This window comes from Scleropages formosus, chromosome 4 (assembly GCF_900964775.1).
Source record: "Scleropages formosus chromosome 4, fSclFor1.1, whole genome shotgun sequence".
NCBI classification, from domain to species: Eukaryota; Metazoa; Chordata; class Actinopteri; order Osteoglossiformes; family Osteoglossidae; genus Scleropages; species Scleropages formosus.
The window spans coordinates 11,694,093-11,718,490 of record NC_041809.1 but is presented as its reverse complement, the minus strand read 5'-3'; the positions used below and the strand labels follow the sequence as shown (position 1 = coordinate 11,718,490).

The following is a 24,398-nucleotide window of genomic DNA, read 5'->3' as shown; positions in this document are numbered from 1 at the left end:
ATTGAGGTTACCAGTTAAACAGGCTAACAACTTAACCAGTTTTGTACAGTTTTAGTAAAATCAGTTATTGAATATTCTGTAGTTATCAGAATTTATCACATATAATGCATATTGTAGTATGTTAGCAGAGTCTATATGCTTTCCATAATTTATGAGAATTTGGTAATTTTGCTCTGATTTTAAAAATAGCTGTACACACACACACACTGTCTGAAAACACTTGTCTCAAGCGGGGTTGCTGCGAGCTGGAGCCTAACTCAGCAACACAGGGCACAAGGCTGGATGGGGAGGGGATACACCCAGGACAGGATGCCAGTCTGTTGCAAGGCACCCCAGGCAGGACTCGAACCACGGACTCGGCAGAGAGAGGGACCTGGTCAAGCCTGCTGTACCACTGCCTACCCCCAACAGCTCTACAGATCTTGCTAATAATAAAGTTATATTCATGTAAATAAAATACATCTATTTTTATAGAATGTTAGCTGTTCCATTGTCACGGAAGTAGCACATTGTACATGCTAATTTAGTTTATCACGGACCATCTGTGAGCTTCCCTCTGATTAACATGGTTCTCTTCAGAGTGTCACATTGCATGTTCTTGTATACATGTATATACAAATTGATGTACAAAAACAGCTAAGTCAGTGCTAAGTAAGTACATCAGCCTGCTTTTCTCATCTGATTGTCTGATGGTCTTCAAAATCAGTTGGTATGAAGTTTCCAGAGACAGCACTGTTAACTAAATATAAACAAATTTAAGGCCGCATGACTGGAGAGAAGACAAAAGGAGGTGAAAGAACTGCCTCATTTTTACTATACTTGCGCCTAAAATTTCTTTGATACTCTTGAATCCCACGCAAATGGGATTCAAACCCCAGTTGTTTCATTTTAAGGCTTTAACAATTACACTACATGCTGCCTAATGAACTACCTTTATCCATCCATCTTCATTAACTGCTTCTGCTAATCAGGGTCACAGTGATCCAGACGCTATCCTGCAAGCACTGGGCAAAAGGCTGAGGAGGGGTACACCCTGGATAGGACGCCAGTTTATTACAGTATTAAATAGATTAAAAATTATGTTTGTTTCCTTTGCCAGTTCAATATTTCATTTTTCAATTGTTCTTTGCTATTTTGCTGTTATCATTATTACCATCATATTTTAAAACTCCAGCAGTGTTATTAACTCAAACTCTGCAAATCATTTATCCTGTTCAGGTATTCAGTAGTCCAGAGTCTATTTTGGAATCAGTGGGCCCGAAGCCAGGGGGTAACACCCTAGATGGGATATAAGCCCAGTACAGGGTAGACACACAAGTGCATCCTTACACACCCATTCACACATTACAGGGAATTTAGCATTGCCAATTCATCAAAACTACATGTCTTTGGAAAGTTAGAGAAAACCTCTGCAAAAACCAGGCAAACCAGCAAACTCCACACAGGCTGAACCAGATTCAAATCTACACTTGAACAGCCCAGGTGCTATGAGACAATAGAACTACCCACTGCAACATTGTGCTGCTCCTATCATAACCTTATTCCTTTTAATTTTGGTGAACTCTGGCAAACAGACTTGGAAGAAGTGAAAGAAGTTTATAAGCATACCACAAGATATTATTTTTCTTCTGCTTGTCTGTTTTTAGCAGACAGTCATAACTTCTTTGAAAGAGCAGTGCCTTCTGTTGTTAAACCCCTGGGTCCCTTTCATCTGTTGAAGATTTATGTATTTACACAAAGCCAGAACCTATGCTGTTGTTAGGTCCAGCAGCCAGTCTTAACTGGCGTGTGAAATAGCATGCTCCTGGCAATGAATTTTTTGTTGATTTATTCTGTTTGAGCATTCAGTTTCTGAAATGGAGAAACCTTACACCATTTTCTATGCCACTGCAAGATTCAGTACACTGACTTTGATGATAGCTTAGTTCTGATCGAAAAAGAAACCAGTTTGTTATTAAATGTTTGAAATACCTATGAAAAATTGCTGAATATTTTAAAGTTATATCTTCAAAATTTTAATCACATTAGTTCACCTTCATGGATAAAAAAGAGGTGGCTGAACTAAATGTTATCCCACAGAATTTGAAATTATTCACTGGAGGAGGAAGTAGTATTGAAATATCATTTTTATCCTCCATTCTCTGGAATAAAAAGGCATATAAGGGTGGAGGAACCATCAGCAGAAAAGGACTATTAATGTGACAAATGCGAAAAGTATCTATGGAGTCGCAGCAGAGAACTGCATTAAGCCGCTGTAAATCAAGCCCTAGGCTCACTTGCTGGTTTATTGAGACAGTATCGCTCATGCAAAACACAATAAGCCTCACAGGAGTATATAAGCAAGCTATACAGAAGCATGGCTTAAAATAAATGTCTGACAGACATTTGCCTTGGTACAACAGTGCATCACATCCTGAAAGGGACGGCAGACAGTGGAGTGGCTGGAGCTGCTGCATTAAACTTGAAGGCCAGAGGTTCAAATCCCACCTCCAGCTGTTGTACCCTTGGTCAAGGTATTTATCCACAATTGTTCCAATTTGTGAAAGTCAGCTGTACAAATGGGTCAATAAGTAGTTTACATTAGTGAGTGTTCTTTGAGGAAAGTGTCACCTAATGAAATAGTTGTAAATGCAAGTGAGGAAGAGGGCCTTGCAGAATCAAAGCAAAAAAACATTTTCATGTGTGCACATCACTTGCTTTATAATAAGCCATTACTATATTGCAGTTTAACAGAAAAGTCAAGAAAAAAATATTCTACAGACAAGATTGGGCATGTTTAAAGCTGAAAATAAATAATTTAAATCTTACTTTGAATTCTGAAACTAAGATGCATTTTTGGAAAGCTAGAAAGCTGCAAGACCCTGTACTAGAAAGTATTTGATACTAACACAGATGTCTGATTTTTCTGACAGTTTCTTTTTACTTTTTAAAGTGTAAACTTGAAATATATATGCACTAAGTTGAGTGGAAAGTATGCATATAGAATTATATGAAAAAGGTGCAATAAAGAAAAAAAAAGCTTACAATGGTTCGTATAGGATTCATCAGTAAATTCAGTTTAACAGGTTGATAAAGACTAAATAATGAATGATAACAAAAGCGAAGAAATATATAGTTCTTCGGAGCTTTTAAGAATTCCTGATACTACTTATTCTGACAAGCAACATGGACATATTTAGCTAATGCATTTTTCCCCCAAAGCAATTTACAATGGAAAGGTTATAATAACAGATGTTTATCCATTTAAACTGGTGTGTAATTTTAAGGGAAGCACCTTGCTCAAGGGTACTGCAGCCAGAGGGGGGAATCAAACCAGCAAACTGTAGGTCTAAAGGCAGTAGCACTACTAACTATGTTACCAGCTATCCGAAAAGTAGCTTAATGTTACATAAGCTGGCTTCAAATTTGCTACAAACTACATAAAGAGGTTTATAATCCACTAAAGCAGCAATCAGTTTCTATAATGTGCAAAAGTGAAAATTAAAAAGGCTCTAATTTATTACAAATCATAAATACTATTTTTCAGTTAAGTGCTGTAAAGAGTCATTGGCAATGATTATAGAAAAAAAATTACATGATATCTAAGACTTCTGTTCTTTAAATCAAATTATATGGTATCGCTAAACCTGTATTTAAGCTCAAAACTGAAGCATAAAAAAGGCATTCGTTGAGCACATTAACAAATTCAACAAAAAATAGTGTTTAGCTTCAAAAAGCATAGCCTTCATTGGAATGGCAGATTAAACTGTTCTAAATAAACAATGAGAAACAGAAAAAGTTTGTTCTTACTGACTTCATTAGATTGCTTGGGGGAAATAAAATAACACTGAGAACAAAAGTGCGCATGCACACACGCGCACACTTTCAGAACCGCTTGTCCCATACAGGGTCACAGGGAACCGGAGCCTATCCAGTAACACAGGGCATAAGGCTGGAGGGGGAGGGGACACACCCAGGACAGGACGCCAGTCCGTCACAAGGCACCCCAAGCAGGACTCGAACCCCAGACCCACCGGAAAGCAGGACTGTGGGCCAACCCACTGCGCCACCACACCCCTATAGAACAAAAGCAATGAAATGGAAATTCCAACAAAATAAAATGATACAAGTCATTTTGCAGTGAGAGTTTAGAGTTACAGTCATTTCATGTGATTAAATAATGGCTATATATTGAAACCATTCTTTCCAATATAGAATTCACACTGAAACCCTGGCATGTGTAAGATGACAGGTACACTAGAATTGTTGGTGTTTAGACACACCGCATGAAAGAAGCTGCAAAATGTGTTGATAAACTCAAAAGGTCGCTCTGGGCAACAATGAATGATCGTCTTACTTTTCTTGCTGTGCAAGAACAACTTCAGTGCCTACTGAACAGGCATCTACCTGAACTACAAAAGGTCTATTAGAATCTGAGCTAACCTGAACAAGATGGCGACAAAAGACATCGCTAAATTAGTTAAAAGCCTGTTCACATGGATCTGTCAATGGCACTGGGTTTCTGAGTTCATCTTTTTGGGGGCCGCAGTCTCAGCAAACTGTGGGATGACATGACAATACCATCCAATTTAGGGCAAAAAAGATCTCACCTGCTCTTGGCATGGGTATGTGGGCTATCCCTAATGGCAGTCACTTTACTCACTTGAGGTTGTATCAGATAGAGGCCAAGCTGATAACACAGGTAGCAGATCTGAGTGTTCACCCATTCACACTTTTGCAAGTTTAAAGTCAATCCAGCCCTAGCAGGCCATTTAGGGACCTGGCAGAGATGAAGAATGTGGTAATTTTCAGTGAAATATGGAATGACCACATCACCTAGGTAGCCTGCACAGAAAACCTCTGATTGTTTGAGAACTGTATCCATCAGTGTCTGGAAAGTTGCTGGAGCTCCAGGCAAACCAAATGGCAGAACAAAAAAAGGAATACCAGCCAGTGGGGTCCTATAAGCAATATATTACTTGTGTTTCTCATTTCTTTCAATACTCTTGAGGCTAACCTCTTTGTTATGTCAACCAAGCTGAGGAGGAAGGACAAGTTTATCACGGAGCTTCAGCCTTTGTGAAATGAAGACTCAGCCTAGGAGATGTGGTAGCTGAAGTAGTCCCTAGAAGATGCAGAGAAACTGAGCCAGGACGTGAGACAAGAGTGGGTAGTGCTGCAGACAGCGATGCTGGTGTTGTGGGAGACAGTGGCAGCTGTTCCTGTTGAGCAAGACCTCAATGAACAGGAGTTCTACATCCTGCATCAGAAGAATCAGGCCCTGAGGCAAGAGAAGGAACACTTCCTGAGAGACCTTAAGGAGAAGCGAGGAGTGGAGGAGTTCAGGGCTCTACAGCAGGAAGTGCCAGACAAAATCAGAAAAAAAATGAAGTCTGAAATCTCTTCTTTAAAGAAGGCAACAGATAAATTGATAGTCCACATCAACAACCTTGACACAATACAGCAAAGGGAAACAGAGCTAGAGATGGCCTAGCCTGAAGCTGCAGATGGAGTTTTGTGAACTGGTAAGCAGTAACCACCTTGGCAGGGGCAGGGCTAAATTGAGCATAATGAAGACAGGCTGCTGCCATGTGACAAGCAATCAACTAGGACTTTAAAAGCTGCAGGTGTGAGGACTCCAGGAGAGGACTGGGGAAGTAATGGGAGGGAGCAGGAAGGCTCCTTACACTGGGCCCTAGGTGTTCTACATAGGCTATTCTTAAATTGCCTTTTATGCTGCTTGTTTATATGCATATTTTTGTTATTAGCTGGTGTGCGCTTTGCTGAAGGGACCATATTCTCCTGTTGGTTTACGTTTGAGAAATAAAGCCTGTTTTGGGACTGAAACTTTTAGTCCAGTGCTTCAGTCTTGCTCATGTGATCACCTCCACCCTACAACTGGGCACAAGTGATGGAGAATGCAGGTGGTTAAGCACAGCAATGGGATAAGCAAAACCCCTTTCCCCTGGGTGCTTTGACTTTGAGAGGTGGAGGATTTTTTTGTTTCGAGGGTTTTTTGTGGAAGAGAAAAAACATGGAGAGGAAAAAAGTGCTATATGTAAGACTCCAGTAACCCATAGAAAAGGTGGGATATCTAGTACCATAAGTACCTTATCAACCAAACCCATCCAGTGAAGAAGTAAGCTGGTACAGCAGCATCAGGCAGGAACCGAGATAACAAGAGAAAATGGGCAAACTGAGTTCTAAGCTCTCCTGTACTATGAAACCTATGATGAAGACAAACTATTGGTAGAGGATGTGCTGGTAGCCCTGGACAGGCTTAAAACTCAGAACTGTGACTCCAAGCTGGTCCTCACACCTGGGAGACCAGGGACCTCCCTGAGAGTAGGGCCACTCCCTCCATGCTGTTTTATTTTCTTGCCCCTTTCACACAGGAGGATGCAGACCATGGAGAGCAGGACAAGAAACAAAGGAGCTTGTGACTTGTGGAGAGGACAAGTGGTAGCAGCTGGTCCTCATAAGATGCAAATGACTCAGTCTTACCCATGCAGACAAATCTGCTCATGTGGCTACTGCTGCCCCACAACTAGCTACAGTCTCCACTTGTAAGGGAGGTCAGGCACCTCCTGTAGACTAACCTGCAGGAGTATGTCCAAATAAAAGAGAAGGATGAAAAAATCCAAATGCCTAAACAAACTTGCAGACAGACAGGTGGATGGCCACAAGTGGTGGAGAATGCAGGTGGCTAAGCACAGCAATGGGATAAGCAAAAAAGAGAAGAATGAACAAACTTACAGACAGACATTATGGTTAGGCTTGGAGTTCCAAATGGTTCTGTAGAGGATGGTTTTATCAGCAAGGAAAAGGTTCTTCAATTCTGCTGGACCACAAAGAAGAGACTATATGATCAGAGACAAGGGTCCTGGGAAGAATGCAGAAGCAAGCTGACCAGTCACTGGAGTCCAGCAGGGGGTATGTTATCCTAATCTCATGGATAGTGAAGCAAGAGGGAGATGCAAAACAGCTGAAAGGTCACTAGTGTCATGTGACCAGCCAGCAAGGGAAAGCTACCAAGTGAAGGTGGACAGCCACAAGGCTCAAAGACAAATGGAGCAAGGAAGAGAAAAAAAAAAAAGCACACATTCCAGACAAACCCAAAGTAGAGATAAATCAGACTTTTTCAAGCCTTTCAAAAGTTACAATGAACCAACTTGGTTCGACTTCTTTATTTGGGCGATAAGAGACCTCATAGGTCAGTGAACCTACCTCCAGGGTGTGACCACCTCAAATGGCTCCTACCACTTGGTAAAGAATCTATTAGCTGAAGCTGGTAAAAGCAACAGTACTTTTTCCCCTGGCTTTAAGTCATTGTGTTGTGCCATCAGGTCGCACCACATTTTGTGGTTCTGCGGTGCCTTTTTTAGGTTCTGTCATTCTGTAAGATCCCTGGCTGTCTTCAATTTGCAACACGTATGTTACTGTGCTTATCCCTGAAGGATCTGTTGTCTTCCCCTCCACACTGGTATAGAGCAAATACAGTGGTCTCCTGAAAGACAAACCCTACAACAACTTAAAAGGTAAAAGTCACATGGATGATTGAGAACTTCATAGTAGGCAAACCAGAATGGAAGTCATTAATCCCAACCCTTTCCTATCTCAGCAGAAAATTTAAAGAGCATGGACTTCAGTGTTTCATTAAACTTCTCAAGGCCATCAATCTGCGAGTGGTGGGAACAATACAAATTCCATAGATCCCCAACTGTCAGTGCAACCGACACATTAGGCAGGATCTGAAATTAGTATTTTAGTCAACAAGAATTTCTTGTAAAAAACTGTTTTTACCTGAGCTTTCCTCTGAGTTATCATAGAGCATTAAGGAAACTTCTGGGAGTCTTGTGACATAATAAGAAATGAACGAGAATGATGGATGTAGCTCAGTCCAGCTACTTTCCCCTAATGGGCCGACAGTTGCTATGGTTACACTTTCAAAAGACATATTGGTAATGGGCAGTGGTTGAAGAGGAGCATGGTCTGAATGTTGTACATGTTTTGTAACATTCTAGACAAGTACGGCAGTATTGCTAAACATCTGCATACACTGAAGACCAGTAAGAGCAGCACATTCCTGTCAAGTCTGTTCTGTTGACTGAACAACTCTAACACAATTTGTTCCTTAATCTCCTTCTTGTTCATGATCTTGAACTTGATCCCAGTGGGGGTACAATCCTTTGAACCAATAGTATGTCTTTTCATGAGACTCTCAGGGAGCACTTCAAAACAGCAATATGTACCTCTTTGGCAAAATGTACTTTGCCAGAAGGCCTCCTTCTACTCAGGGTACTGGTTTGCTATCTCTTCATCTGTAACTGGATAAAAAAGCACTCCCTATCAGCAGTGGTACAACTTAACAGGTCCACTTCTCCTTCAGCCAGTACCATGTTCTGGCAAGTCATTCGAAGTGGAGGAGATACTGTTGAAGTCTGAGTCCTTCCTGAAATTCTCTCATTTTTGGCCCTGCCTGGTAAGAAGGGTCTCTGGGCCTCTCAATTGTTTGGACAGTTACTGGTGTTAGCAATCTTTGTCTCTGATTTTCAGCAGAAATCAAACAAAAACTAAAAACAAAAAACCTGATTGCTCCAATGACTGGATCTACAGGGTTGAAATCATGAGTTGCTTGTAGTGACATGACTGTATACATTTTCATTCCTCTAAATTTCTGGATTAAGTTCTCTTTGTGCTGTGGACCAACATGTCCAGTAGAGCTGCTATCTGCAACACCTCAAACAGTTTGCTGGAGGTTCTTTTACCGTAGGACAAGCAGCTTGAGCTCTAAAACCCTTCTTCCAATAATTCTGCACAGGCACCTATTAGGTACACAAATGAACCAAACTTGTGTTATGGGATTAAAAATAACTTTCTGCCATTTCAAAAAGGTCTCTTTTTTAAATTAGTCCATGCTTTATTCTTTTAATTAACCACAAGTGGGAGGTTCTCGACATTAACTTCAAATTGTTTTTAAAATGAGCAGGGAAACATTTTTCTGCTGTTCAAGTAATTTAATTATAAATATAAACTTTTCTGCTTTGACTAAAAACGGAATAAGTACCTTTGGGTACCAGTACCTATAAGTACCTATGAGTACCTTCATACTTTCAATGGTGCTTAGTGGAGTTTGTAAAAACAAAGAACTGCTAAAATGGTATTAATTTTACAGTTTTTTTTTCAGTACTGTAGTTAATTAATATTAAATACTATACCTAAATAGAAAGAGCAGCAGCAGCCTAAATATCACAAATAATCACTTATTCCATAGCAAATATATATATTGTCTGTTAACCTTTTTATTTGAGTTTCCTTAATCCCTCCAAAATATCCTGCAAACAAACTGTCACGTTTGGACTTAACAGGGACACAAACGTGTGTTGCTATGTATCCAAATACGGACAAAAATGTTGATGTTCTCAAAAGTGGAGTGATTGTGTGTGAGGCTTGCTCTCAGATGCCAGCTGCCAGGACCCAGGATTCCTCTTCTGGCCCATAACCCCACAAATCCACCATGTAGTACAAGTCATCTCGACTTCATCTGGAGTCCAGGAGGGTCTTAACAATATAAGCTGGGGCACCATCCACCTCAAGGGGCTGAGGATGAGCAACAAGAGACTGGTGCTGCAAAAGTGACAGGAAAAAGGCTGGAGCAAGCAAACATGAGATAAATTCTGTAATGGGTGGGTAAATGTAATGGGTATGTAACAGGGTTAATTCCTTCCACAATCTTGAAGGTTGCAATGTATCTAAGAGACAGTTTCTTCAATAGAATGTGCAGTTTAATGTCCTGAGTGGATAGCTATACTTTCTTTCCTGGATGGTACAAGACTATCTGCAGCTTCTTGTCTGCATGCACCTTGGTGGTCTAGACAGAGTGCTGAAGTTGGATGTTAGCCACTTCTCAGACTGACTTGCTTCTCTTGCACCACTACAGTGGGACCTCTTCGGATTCAGGGGTCCAAGGGAACAAAGGGGGCTGATATCCACGTGCACACTGGAATGAAGTCAATTTAGTGGACAAGTTGCTCATAAATTTCTCTGCATTTTCTTCCCAGGGCAGGTACCAACTGCAATCTGCCTGGTTCTGTGCACAATAACTGCAGAGGAACTGCCCGATCCCCTGGTTCAGCCTCTCCACTTGTCCATTAGACTGGGGTGATACCCAGTAAGACTGACTGATACCCTACATTGGCAGCAAAATGCTCTCTAGACCCTGGATGTGACCTGGGGTCCTTAGTCTGAGATAAGCCCACCAAGTCTTCCAGGATGCCATACAAGCAGAAGACTTGCTGGGACAGGGCTTCCCCTTTTTCACTTGTAGTGGGCAATTTTTTTAAGTGGAGCAAACAACATGTTTTAGAGAACTGGTTGTTCAGCACTAGTATAGCAGTGTGTCCCCTCTGAGATGAGCAAATCTGTAATGAAGTCCAAGGTGATATGAGACCAGGGCCTATTAGGACCTGGCAAGGGTTCCAGAAGACCAGCTTGCAACTGTTATGAGAGCTTCACTTGGGCACACATTGTACAAGCTAGAACAAAGTCCTTAACATCTTGCTAGATGATGGGGGTTGGAGACTTGAGGGCACCTCATAGTCGGGAAGGAGCATCTACTTTACCATTTTCATCTCCTGGATGATACGTGGCCATGAAATTAAAGCAGGTAAAGAACAAGGACAATCACAGTTGTTTGGAATTCAATCTCTTTTCTTGCTGTAGATATTCCAGATTCCTATGGTCAGTCAATCCTACAAAGGGGCAAGTAATTCCCTCTCATCAGTGCTTCCATTCTTCCAAGGCAAGTTTGCTTGCTAATAATTCCTGGTTTTTGATGAAAATTACTTTCATAGGCAAACAACTTACACAAAAACAGGGAGGGATACATTTTAAGGGGATTTCCTTGCCTTTGTGATAACACAGGTCCTACTCCAACCTCTGATGCATCCACGTTGACCACAAAAGGCAATGAAGGATCTGAATGTCTCAGAATAGGAGCTGTGATGAAGAGTTGCTTCAGTTCCTCAAAAACTTGCAATGCGTTTGGGTTCCAGGTTAAACGTCTAGGCCCCTCTCCTCTGAATCAGTGCAGATAATAAAGCTGTAATAATAATAATAATAATAATAATAATAATAATAATAGCAGTCATTTGTTGCCTGTGCATAAAATGTAGTGTAGAATACTGTAGGCAAATGGGGTGGGAGGAATGACATGTCGTGTCAGTGATATTAACACACACACTGGCTGAAACCGCTTGTCCAGAGCAGGGTTGCAGTGAACTGGAGCTTAACTCGGCAACACAGGGCGCAAGGCTGGAGGGGAAGGGAACACACCCAGGACAGGACGTCAGTCCGTCACAAGGCACCCCAAGCAGAACTCAAACCCTGCACTTGCCGAAGAGCGGAACCCGGCTAAGCCCACCGCATCACCGCGCTGTCACAGTCTCCACAGTGATATTAAAATAGGTGGAATTAAAAAGATGTTTAAAGGAAAAACTTGCTTTCAAGAAAGTGTCCGTGAGATGTACAACTAGTGTCCTTCCGAGGAATTGACATGAGCACCTTTGGAGCAGAGTACAGCTGCCATTTACTGGAATCTAAATTATAGGAATCATGTACGACGTCATAAGTGCAAACAATAATATGTATTTTGATTGAACATTTCTTACGTAGCAGGTGCGGTGGCGCAGCAGGTTTGGCTGGGTCCTGCTCTTTGGTGGGTCTGGGGCTCGAGTCCTGCTTGGAGTGCCTTGTGGAGGACTTCTTATGTATTTCATTGAGATTTTTTTTATCCTCAGAAGACATAGTATTCATTGCACATATGAATACTCTTCACGGATAATACAACTAAAATATAACCACACATTCTAACAAAGCTAACAAAATATAAATCACAGGCTTACTTTGACTGTAATCATGAAAATATAATGGGGGGGAACACTTTCCTTTCTAGCATGCGCTCTCTGTCGCAGTGTATGCCTCCTCAAGAGAACAGCTGTCGCAGGTACGTCAATGCTCAAATAAGGTAAGATAACCTTTTTGGCAGTGTTAATCACCAGTAAACACTATTGCTAGCCTTGGTAAATGGGATTCAGTGTTTCATTTGAAAAATGTTCCCCCAACATTTAGCGTTGCTAAAGGGAAACTCCTTTAGGATCATATGCAATAAGGCTAAACTGAAGAAGTAGCGCCCCACCCCCTTAATCATGTATGCGCTTAAGATTTGCGGAGCCATTCTGCTAAATCTAGGCACTTGCTTTGTAGTTTTCCTAACACTAAATGCTAGCAGATCTGGCCCTAAAACATGTCAATCAGGGAATAAAAGAAGAAAAAAGCACTTTTCTTTAAAAGAATACAGTGCACTATCTGTTTCAAAGGCTTACATACAGTTGCTGTTTAAGTGTCCTGTTGGCAATTATCTGCTTAGTACAGGAACTGGAGCCCTGAAGTCATATTTTATTTTGGTCGTTCCTGCTGTAGCTAAAATAATCAATACACCATTTCAAAGCTTTGAAACCTCAGTAATGAAGCACAAGAAAAAGAAATATGTAAAGCATGACTCAACAATGATGTTACAATGCCAAAGACCTCAAATCATTGTTGCAAAAAACAGCACTTATTTATAGAAGAAGGTAATGCCAACTCCTGTTAAAATGTGTTTGTGGCTACAACAGATTCAAACTTTTTCTGTCTTGCATTCCCCTCATTATTATAATTTAAGTCAGACAAATATATGAGTTCAAGTGGTACAGGGTTATTCTTTGAACAAGGAATATTTAGATGTTTTAATTTTTTGTCAATTTCATATGGCATATCACTGTGCAGTTATTCTATTATTACTGTTATTTTTGTTTTTAGTTGCAGTAATAGCATTGTTTTGTTATTTATTTTCATAATAATATTACAAAAATTACTTTTATTATATTTAATCTAAATTGAATTTTAAAGATTTTCTGTGTGGATTTTTAAATTGAACATAATCCTTGGAAGCAGGTTTATGGGTGTAAAACATTCATATATGTTTACATTAAATACCATTCCCCACCAGGAACAGTAAAATGCTGATTTTTATCGATGGAAAGCTGGTCTTTGTAAAAATTCACAAAATCATAGATTCTGGATCAAAAAATTATTTGTAATTCCATGCTAGACACTAGAGTAACTTGTAATACAAGGAACACAGTGTTTAGTTCAAGTTCAAGTTTATTTCTCACATACACAACCATACTTAGTATGATGTGCAGTGAAATACTTTTCTGACTGTCCGTAATACAGACTGATAGAAGAGATAGTATAAGTAAGGCAATACAAATAAAGTAGAAATTAGAAACATACTGCAGAAGTATGAAGAATATACACTGATGAAATTAGGATAGAATAAATAATAAAATTATCAAGTAAGATAAAAATGTAGTGGTTTAAAATGTGGAATAACAGAAATATAATTAAAATGTATTAGAAATATACAGCAAGAGTCCAATATTAAAAGTTAAATAAAAAGTGCAATTTATCAATGTTGTGCAGAAAAAAATCTGTGCAATACTCAGCTCAGAATATAGTTTATAGCTAAGTTTTAACAATGTCTTTATTAATGTATGGTAGGGTCAGAATTCCACAAGTCAAAGTATCCCTCCATCAACATATATTTTTATTTCTTTATTTCTTCATTTAGCTGTCATGTTCCTCCTAAGCCACTTACAGTGTTAGGGTTGTATGGTATGCTGCTTACAATGATTTACCTTTTTATACAGTTGGGTCATTTTAATGGAGCAATTCAGGTTGTGTGCTCTTCTCAAAGGGCCTGCAGCACGAGCAGGGATTCAAACCTGGGACTTTCAGTTTTAAGCCAACAATGCCGAGAACTGTTTCACCTGTTGCCCCAAGGAGATGACCAGTGTGCTGTACCAGTTTCCCAGAATGACAGCCTCACAGGTGTACTTGTGTTGTCTGTTAGTCATGTACAAACTAGTTAATGTTGCTCAGGTCAAAGCCACACAATGTCTTGGTCATGGGAATGAAATGCCAGACAATCTTTGAAAGAGATAGTGTAGGGTTTGTGTGATGGCTGTGAATAATGTTGACCTAAAGTGAAAGACGGATGAAATAGGTGTACAATGTAGTTTCTGTATAATAGATACAGAAAGAAGAATGATATGTAATAGAGATAGAAGAAATAGCCTGAAATTGCCAGAAAAGCAACATTATGGAGGGGAAAAATGTTTGATACGGAAATGGAATAAGAGGGATGAATCGAAAATGACACCAAGATTGAGCCTTGAAACGTCATTGCCTGTTCCTGTTACTTGACAGTTTTTCATAAAGCTTGTCTCTTTGAGTCTGCATACTTTCATTGTTAAAATCATTTTCATATCTTTGCCTTTAAAAAAAAATGTCTCAATGCACATTGCTAAGAGTACTGTAGCCCAGTACTCTTGGCATTCCATAAAGACACTGCTTTCTTATCTGACTGACAAAGCTGCCTTTTGACTTGAGAGGCCTCTCTGATTTTTGAATCTGCTCAGCAGTGTTTTCCTTCAGGGTGATAAGCCTGAATAATTGTTTCCTCCATCATAGCTATTCACACAAAATAGGATGAACTGGGCCAACACATTTCCATCATTGTTATTATCCACTAGGCTCTATAAACCCTAACCCCCCGCCACCCAGATCAGCTAATAATAATTTTTAATGACAGCTTTTATTTACATACCAGAATAATCCTGCAAATTGCTTTAAAAAACTTACTACAATCATCTCATAACTTTCCTAATAGTGCAACAATTACTACAAACTTTATTATCACAGTAGATATTCATTTATGTATTACTTTGTAAGTGAGCAACATACCAAATGACAGGAGACAAACTGAGTTAACATTGCTATGGAGATTGATTAAAGGTGCCGGTTTTCCAATCCTCAACCAATAAGCAGAACGGTAGCCAGACAGGTCTAGACAGGTGTCTATGCCAATGCTTTGTGTTTCTGTCAACACAATTTCAAGATGAAACCTCCCTTGTTGACAAATGGCACCACAAACATCCAATTCCAGAAACATCTATAAAAATGGTCTTTTGACAGCTTGCAACATCCCATTAAAGCAGTACATTCAGCCTGTATGAGGACTGCCTTTCATTAGTTTACTGAGCACAATACATTTTGTCTCTGTGTTTAGACTCTGTTTATATTACTTTTTTAATAACCAGCCAGTACACACCTTACTGTACACTGAAATGTAACTGAGTCTGAACATATACAGTAGTATAGGTAATTAAACAGTAAAACTGAAGAACATTACAATGTAAGTGTTCTCAAAGCACTGTATAGGATTGGTCATGAGCGAGTTTGATCATTCTGACAGTGACTTGTGTACAATATACCTGTGAATATGTCCTGAGATTTTTCAAATCTGTTTAGACCCTCAGCCTCAGGGCTGCAATTTAAAAATAACCTTGAAGGCTTTTTGTCTGACCAAATGTCATTTTTTGAGGAATGGCACTGCAGACCAAGATAAGTCTCATGTTCTATTTCTGACTTTCAAAGTTGTTTCTGAAGAAAACAAAAACAGTCTGAAGAAAAGCTACAATGCATATTTGATTATCTATCAGGGGTACGGCCATAAATTTCAATGGGTAGCAGAGGGGATTTAATACATCTTTTCTGTCTACCACAATAGGTAAAACTTACATCCCTGATAATGTTCATCAAGCAATTTTATTGGTGACAGTACGTATAAATAAGTAAATAAAATGTTAGCTTGTTGGTGGTATACAACATATATGGGTGTCAATGAATGATTTGCACAATTTCAAGTTTTCTTCGATGATTAATTAATGTCACTTTCCCCAAAGCTAATGAACCAAAGCCTTCTTATGTTTGCACAGACCACTTCAGACAATTTAATTTATAAATATAAAGCCATATTAGCTTTAAAAATGTGTTTAAGACAACACATCCAAATTGGCAGGATTTAAAGTAAATCAGTGAAGATATTTAAAAGATTGCCCCAGAGATACCTTTGTACCGAGGCTACACTTCATGGATCAGGGCACAAGTTGCCTCCCTTGTGAAGTACTCATAGCTGATAAACAAAATCACATTATTGCCATGGAAACTGCATCTGCAACTTTGAAAGACAAAACCTTGGCCATCCTTACTGATCAGGCCCAAGGCACACATTACCATACCAAACATTAATTTATTTGTACTTTTCCAAGCTATTATTCATCTTTATCTCATGGAACCACTATACCTGACCTCAATGCACCAAACTTTTTTCTTTTTCCTTTTTTTTTCCAAATGACACTGGAATCATGACCCGCCTCCAAGTTACAAGAAAAAAAAAATCCATTAATCAATAATTGTAGCTGAATATGGAAAAACTCTATCCACTTGATTCATTTGGGCAAAGCACAACAGATGGGGCACAGTGAATTATTCCACATTCACTAATTAGTTACTGAACAGAAGTTAAGACACCTCAGCATTTCAGTCATTGCCATCCATGGCACTGTGTCCCTAACTGACCTTTTTAAAGTGTCATTAAAATACCATTATGTGGCATCATTGTGTCCTTTTGAGCAACACTTAACTTCCCATTGGAGGGGAGCGAATAATTTCTGCTCAGCAACTGAATGGTGCTCTGTACAATGAAAATATGATTCGGATGCTGATCTGAAAGATTAAAAAACCTGATTCATATCTTTCATAATGTCAACTGTGAGAACAAAGCTATAATACCGAAATGTTCATTCCTTGTTTGCTGATAAAATGTTATACTAGAGTGCAGTAATGGTAAGTGTTTATTGCATCTGAGCACTTAATGTTGAATACAATCATAAATAAGATTAATAATCTCACTTGTCAGTATTGAAATGCAGTGCTGAAAGGCTCCACTCCATCTCGTCCCCCAAAACACTCTGAAAGCACTTTCTCTAAAAAAAGATCTACATAATAATGACTGGTATATGTAATTAAGCCCACCCTTCCTTCCCATATGACACATCATACATATAACAGTAGTTTTATATATAGTATATACATTATATTGATGCCTTTTTCCTTTTAGCAGCACCGTACAGAGTTCACAAAGACTTTGATAAGGCTATATGCATAATCATAACAAAACAACTGCATGGTCAATATGATATTATCACGGCAGCTCTGAACATTACTACTGAATGTTTGGTCATTTTTCTATGAAAATTCTTTATGGGCTCATGAGAATATTATGGCTTTATACACTATGCTTTTCACCAGTGTCACAGATTAGCAGTGTAAGCAAAGGCATTTGGAGGCAGACTCAAACTGCAACATATATGTAATGACCTACAGTGCTTATGAAAACTGCAAAAAAACCTGAGCAATGCCGCTGTGTTACAAATTGGACAGGAGAGGTAAAGCCAAGCAACCCAGAATTATTCTACATCACTGGGAATTACTGCTGAGGGGCTGGGAATACTGGTAAGTATGTTTACATTACTTTGTTTAGCAGACACTTTTCTCCAAAGCGAATTCCGAAAAGCTCTATGTAGTGTTTATGAGCCCACACACTTTATTCACCAAGGTGACTTACACTGTTAGATACACTACTTACAACGGGTCATGCATCCATACATCAGTGGAACACACTCACTCTGTCACTCACTCACACACTATATTTACATTTATTTATTTAGCAGACGCTTTTCTCCAAAGCGACTCCCAACGGATACTATGTAGTGTTATCAGCACACACACCTTATTCACCAAGGTGACTTACACTGCTAGATACAATACTTACAATGGGTCACTCATCTATACACCAGTGAAACACACTCTCTTTCTCTCTCCCTCACACACTATGGGGGAACCTGAATAACATGTCTTTGAACTATAGGAGGAAACCAGAGCACCCAGAGGAAACCCACACACACACAAGAAGAGCATGCAAACTCCACACAAACTGAGCGGGGATTGAACCCATGTCCTCTCGCACCACCCAGGTGCTGTGCCACTATGCCACCCAAGTACTGTTACCATAAGCTTATACATTCCCCCGCTTACCATTAATAGTTAGTAGCAACTGTTAGTGAAGCATAGTGTCCTTGAATAACCCTAAATTGCTTAAGTGAAATCACCCAGCTGCATGAATGGGTAAATAGTTGTAGGTACATTAACAATGTAAGTCACTTTGGAGACAAGCATCAGCTCAATGTAAATATATAGAATATACACACACACACATTTTCAGAACCGCTCGTCCCATACGGGGTCGCAGGGAACCGGAGCCTACCCGGCAACACAGGGCGTAAGGCCGGAGGGGGAGGGGACACACCCAGGACGGGACGCCAGTCCGTCACAAGGCACCCCAAGCAGGACTCGAACCCCAGACCCACTGGAGAGCAGGACTGTGGTCCAACCCACTGCGCCACCGCACCCCCGACTATATAGAATATATTTGTAAAGTATTAAAATAATTCACTGCATATGCTTCATATAACCACTGCTAGAAAATCTTGATTTTAAACACTTACAGGCGAACTTTCTTCTCTGACATGTTTCTCCAAAGTGACTTGTAATGTCAGGTTTGTACAATACAAGCTAATTACAACAATTTATTCATTTATACAATAGGCTATTTTAACTAGTGAAATTCCAGGTAATTACTTAGCTTTAGGATATAAATGGCATGAGTGGGATTCATAACAGAAACCTTTAGCTTGCACAGAAATGGCAATAAGCACTGCACTGCTCACTGGTCCAGCAAAGCTCAATGTAGCCTTTTCCAAAGCAAATTGAGTTGCATTTTGTATATTATATATGCCCTAAAATGTCATGAATATCAAATTAATGAAATTTAATTAAAGATTAGTTCTATTCTTTTGAGTGGTAAAAAGTTTGATTTGTATAACACTTTTTTCTCATTGACTTGATTTACATAAACTCTTCAAAATCATTTTCATCAGATCTACAGATTCCACTGCTCTTGTCGCGTAATAGATTCGTTTTTGCAATATCGATTAAGGGTTATTAAAGCACTGGCATTTGGAATTCGTTTGGCCTTTGATAATGGCTGCTGAGAGTAAGCAGGTGTATTGGCAGCTCTTGACATTTGTTAAGTCAACTTTCCCTTTTCATTTTCCCTGAATGTTAAATGCTTTGTTTCTTTGCTAAGGATGCAATAAGAGCAGAACTGCCCCTGGGGGCCAGAGGCACAAGGGGAGCAGGATCGGGAAAGAAGGGGAGCTGGCAATTCTGTTTCTCCTCTTCTGCTTAAAGCCTCTCAGATGGATTACAAGGGTAACAGGGGCAGGTGGAAAGCACAAAGCATGATGCAAGGATGCGTGTGTCTCTGAAAAAAAACACCTTTTTCTATCTAAAACAAGATGTTTTTATCTGTGACTTACAAGTTTACAGTTTTATTCCACTGAAAGGGTAAGTGTCTCGCTCATGTGCGCAGCACAGCAGTACATTTCTTTATCTATTACACCACCCACTGACTCACCTGTTCATGCACTTAACCAGAAAGTGTATTCTGTTCTATCAATGTCATATTCAGAAGTTTCATGAATCCTGAAGAGTGCTAGAAATACAGTAAGCCATTCAAAAAAATCTGCTCCATATTGTATTCAATATTTTTGATTATTTGCATACATTGCACACAAGTCATTTGTGTGTAGTATTAGTAAGTGTTATGCAATTATTCCAATTTATCTTCAAGGTTAATATAAGGCAAAATTTGTTAACTTGATTTAGCACTATATCATGCAAGGACTTTTCCAATGTATTAGATTGTTATTACTAAAATTTTTTTACAAGACAGAGCAGAAAAGGTTTGGTTTAATCTGCCATTAAATTTAGTTCTCATCAGTAGTTGCCTTGTCACATTTACTCCAACAAAAGTCTATTGGGAGAAGATGACAGGGTGAGGCATGACCTGCTAAATCATAGACCATCTCCACTTTTCTTAGTATGACATGCAAGGGCAATGAGCGGCTTTAAGCAATTCAGCTATTAGAGTTTTCCTCACTAGCATGTTACTGTCATGTTTGTCATTGCTGCCCAGACGGAATTGAGGGACGGACTCAATTGCACGCTCGTCTTCGGCGAATAGCCAGCAGTCAAAAACAAAAGGGAAAAACAACTAGGGAAATCCAGGGACAGGCACAGGTTAAGCGCACGGCAAATGTCGCCAGGGGAGGACACCAGAGTAGTAGTCAAAGAAAACGCAAAGCACAGGCCACAGACAAGAAAAGCGGACAGCTCATCAATAAGCACAGGTGATCTGCTGCAGTTACTCTCGAGAGGTTCTGCATTTGAACAGAGTTCGGCCAGCCATCTTATACCTTGTCTCCATGACTGTTTCCAGGTGTCGCCGATGAGCTAATGGGTGAGGGTGTGACAGTTACCCTAACACACCCTCAAGCTATTCACTTCACTCCCAAAAGTAAGCTCTATATCTTACACTCTCTTGATGTGGTAGCATATATAGATGGATCTGTACTGTGCTGCTCTGTTCTCACTCTCAGTATCCTCTGTATGCCATCTATTTGCACCATTCACTTCAACCTCTCTGGGTTGGAGAAGAACATAGGACTTCTTAGAGTTTTGTGGCTTTTTTCTGTCATCAAATTCCTACTTAAAATACCCCTTTACATCCCAGTTAAGTATTTATCATTATTTTCTAAAACTCACCATTGGTCTTTCACAACTCTCAGCCTGCAAGATCTTCACTTCCTCTTGGATTCAATGCCAGCAATTCCACACCCCAGTCCAGAGACAATATACGTACAGAAAGTCCCTACCGGCTCCACTGACTATTCAACTCCAAATTATGCTTGCTATGAGTTCTTCATTCGCTGCCGTTTTCACCCATTCCAATTCCTCCCTGAGCTATTTTAGCCATTTCCTAGTAACATTTAGCCTTCTACACTTTGTAACAGACTTCGGCTCTCTGACTTTACCTCCTCTTGGGTCCTGGCACCTCTTTTCTATTGCCAATGTACTGACCAATTGCCAGCCCTCTTGACCTAATCCCTCTGCTCTTCCCCAGATTCTTTACCCTCTTGTTCTGCTTTTCATATTCCAATCTGTTAATCACATCTCTGACCACTATTTGCATCCTTGTTTTTTGAACTTTCAGCTTTCATTTTTTTCTTTTAAAGACTAATATTGACCTCAACCAGTCTGTTATCAAGGCTGGCTATTACACTGAGACTGCATTCTGTCAGCTAGAATTTTCCCTTGGGAAGATTCTGTCCTCCTCAGCTTCTAAGCTGCGACATTGCTGATCATGAGATCTTGCTTTCCTTCTAATTCTCTAGTGTTTGAATTATGGGCCCAGCTACATGTGTAAGAAAGCATACCAATCTAGAGTTTCAGCATACAATTTGAAATTCACAAGCGACCAGTTCCCATGTTTCTGAAATATTTTCTAAAGCAGATATACAATGCCAATATTATTATGTAGTTCTACTAACTCTTGTATCCAAGGTTACTTAGAATTTGAACCATTCAAACACCTGGATATTACACTGGAAATTTTCAAATAAAGTACCTTGGAAAAGAGGATTACAATATGGTTCTTCCTGTGATTTGAATTGACAGTTTTTGGTTTGCAAGTGTTCATCCTCAGCCAACCTGCTGCTTTCTGAATGTGCTGTTTAAATAATTTTGAACTGTATTTCATCAAAAGTCCATCCAGATAAGAGTATCATTCATACATAAATACCACACAGAAATCTGTTATTATTATTGTTGTTAATACTGTGGTGAAGTCAAGGTTGACAGATTTTCAGAAACCTCAGCATAATGGGAGCAATTTGCATTTTCAAAGTCTCAGATATTCATTGCAGACTACATGGAATTTAATGTGTGTCAACTTCATACAGTTTCCTTTATGTATTTGTGAAATTTGTGAGATGTAAATACAATGGCACACAAAGGAGATCTGGTGGCTAGCTAGTTTGAAACAGTTTCAAGAAATGGAAGGGTAAAATTCTATCCAGATGTTTTCTGCCTGTAGCTAAATTAATTAGTAAATGAAGATTAACAGAATACTCCAAGATTATTTTCACACACACACACACACACACACACACACATACATACATTGTCTGAAACCGCTTGTCCCAAGCGGGGTTGCTCCGAATTGGAGCCTGCCCCAGCAACACAGGGCACAAGGCTGGAGGGAGAGGTGACACACCCAGGACGGGACGACAGTCTATTGCAGGGCACCCACAGGACTTGAACCCCAGCCCCACTGGAGAGCAGGACCCAGTCAAACACCCCTAGATTATTTTCAGTCATTAGTCATTAAAATGAAATTACAGTGCAGTAAACACTGGCAGAATATAAGGTATTAGAAATGTATTGAAATGTAAACTAGTATATGGGAAGACCTGCAAAGTGCAGAAGGTTTGTAGTTCTCAAGAGTGTTTTGGAAAACAAAAAGTGCAAAAGGTGTGTAGTTCTCAAGAGTGTTTTGGAAAACAAAAAGTGCAAAAGGTGTGTAGTTCTCAAGAGTGTTTTGGTGGTGAAACAAAAAATCTCTATGGCAGGAAATATACTGAGTTACAATGAAGCCTGAATTATTTAAGACATTCCTGCAGTGCTGTCATTCTACTGTCTGTTGACCCATCACACAAAAAATGAAAAAGACTTACATTTACATGTATTCATGTACCAAATGCTTTTCTCAGAAGCAACGTACATCTCATAGAAAATACAATGTGTGCATTACATTAGCAGAGACACACAGATATTAAGTGACTGCCACAACTGAGCTGTTTCTAATCCCTCATTTTAGACTACCATGACCTTCCCTCTGTTGTCGCAATTAGATTTTTTTTAAAAAAGACCAGGATGTGTGTGGGAAATCTGGTACTGGGCTATTGGACTCATTCCCATGGGCAGCATTTTACAGCAACACATCAAGATAATTTACTCAAGTTCCTTCTTCCAAGACATGTGCTGAGAATCAAAGGAATGCAAACTGTTTCTTCATATATATGCTTTAGAAGAAAAAATTTTTCACTATTTTACTGTTTGTGAAAACCATATCATTGCTACCTTTCTTGGTTTGTTAGATACATGGTGTCACAGCCAACAGAGGCAAACCCAACACCTCAGATGAGCCCTTATGCACACTGGTCTAACATCACTGTAATCAAGTCAGGTACGTAAAGTGAAGAGGAACTTTTTTTCCAGGACTTGCCAAAGTATCTGCTTGTCTTCCATGATCAAAAAATTTGTATTCAAAAAATTTGTATTCATCCAAGATCAGTCCTGATCATTGTGTCCATGATCTGTGTCATCCTTGTTCTCCCAGGTTATTACCTTGTCAAGACCCGCATCACTACACTTTCAGCATTTTTACCTAGTAAAACTCTGCACATGGGTACATCACTTACCTCACCCTTGTGACTGGTGTTCTACGGACACACACTGTATGTGGCTAAGTAAACAGGGGTTTATGAATGACTGAATTAATGAATGAAACATGAATTCATTTAAAATTCCAGATGCTAAATTAACTCAGAGTTATAATATTCAGCATGCTTATATTAAAAATGGCAACACACATACACACACACACACTTTCTGAACCACTCGTCCCATACGGGGTCACAGGGAGCCGGAGCCTACCCAGCAACACAGGGCGTAAGGCCGGAGGGGGAGGGGGCACACCCAGGACGGGATACCAGTCCATCGAAAGGCACCCCAAGCAGGACTTGAACCCCAGACCCACCAGAGAGCAGGACCTGGTCCAACCCACTGCGCCACCGCACCCCCTAAATGGCAGCACATTATGTATAATTAGTATCTACTCTCTTTGTTAATTTCAGAATAAGCATATACAATCTATCTGGATATCATTATGCAGCCGCAACATGGGATTAAATGCAGGCAAATATTTACGATGCCTTCTTTTCCATGGAACTGAGAGCAACTGTAATGCAAGTCATGGCAGTGATCTTTCTGATTTTGTTCTCAGTCAAGCAGCTTCTTGCTATAATGTAATTTTTCAACAATAAGATTATAATCACTTAGAAACTATATAGCATTATAACCATAAAGTTCAGGAACCATCAATTTTCAAAATATAGGTTGAAATATATGATATTATTTGTTATTGGAGCAAAAAAGAGCCATTCTAAATATAATTTTCAAGCTGAGTCTTCAGCCTCACAATCCCAGATGCACCAGAGTAAAGCAGCTTTCCATTCCTGGCATCCATTCACACAGCACAGCTACGACCTAAAGAGCAGATGACTGGGGAGTTGTCAGACTGGTGGAGAAGACAGACCTCAGCTGAGTCTCCCACACATCCCCTCCCACTCAGAGAAAGAGCGACTGGAAGGTCCCAGGGAGCTCGTAACCATACAGAGTGTCTTCCACACCTTTAAAGATGAAATTTTGTAAATCCAGAAATTTTTCAT

At 39.7% G+C, this 24,398-nt stretch overlaps 1 protein-coding gene across 1 annotated transcript in view; it reads right to left on the bottom strand.

Annotated features, from left to right (window-relative positions):
- Positions 1-24,398, bottom strand: part of LOC108932713 (glutamate receptor ionotropic, delta-1-like) — a 284,710-nt gene that overhangs the window by 120,430 nt on the left and 139,882 nt on the right.